Source organism: Daktulosphaira vitifoliae, unplaced genomic scaffold (assembly GCF_025091365.1).
Source record: "Daktulosphaira vitifoliae isolate Bord-2020 unplaced genomic scaffold, ASM2509136v1 Scaffold_2, whole genome shotgun sequence".
In the NCBI taxonomy this organism is placed as follows: Eukaryota; Metazoa; Arthropoda; class Insecta; order Hemiptera; family Phylloxeridae; genus Daktulosphaira; species Daktulosphaira vitifoliae.
Window position 1 is genome coordinate 5,633,064 of NW_026099573.1, and position 716 is coordinate 5,633,779.

Genomic DNA, 716 nt, shown 5'->3' on the forward strand with positions numbered 1-716 from the left:
TCGTATCTAGTTGGAGACATTACCCTTAAAAATTAAAAAAAATTTCCTCGTTTCCCGAAAAAAGGGAAATATCCAAAAAGATTATAAATTTATAATTCAGTAAATTTTGTCATTTTTTTTTTCTTAAAATTCGCCTAACTTTTTTAAAAATGACCCAATCAATATAATTTTTTTTTTATAGATACCTTAGATATTTACCTATCATTTAATATCATTTTTTTGAAAATCTATCACTTAACCTGCTCATTGTGGGGGATTTAAAATAGCAACTTTTTTACAAAAACTAACTTTTTCAACTTAATTTTTGAAAATGTTCCGGAAATACTGCGTCCTTTAAATATATATAAAATTAAAGCTTATTTTATGTACAATAAAATGAAGAAAAAAAATTTGTCCCGACGACCTATCTACGATGTGCAAATTGCTGTCAAAATTTAAAAAAAAATGTAATATTTGCGATAAAAATCACCTTCTATGGATATGTTTTTTGTACTTAAAACTGCCATAACTTTTTCAAAATTAACAAATCAAAATAATATTTTTTTATATTGAAACCTTAGGTAATTTCCTTTCGTTTGATATCATTTTTTTTTGAAAATCTAACACTTATTCTGCTCACAAGGGGGATTTAAAATAGCAACTTTTTTACAAAAACTAACTTTTTCAACTTAATTTTTGAAAATGTTCCGAAAATACTGCGTCCTTTAAACATATAT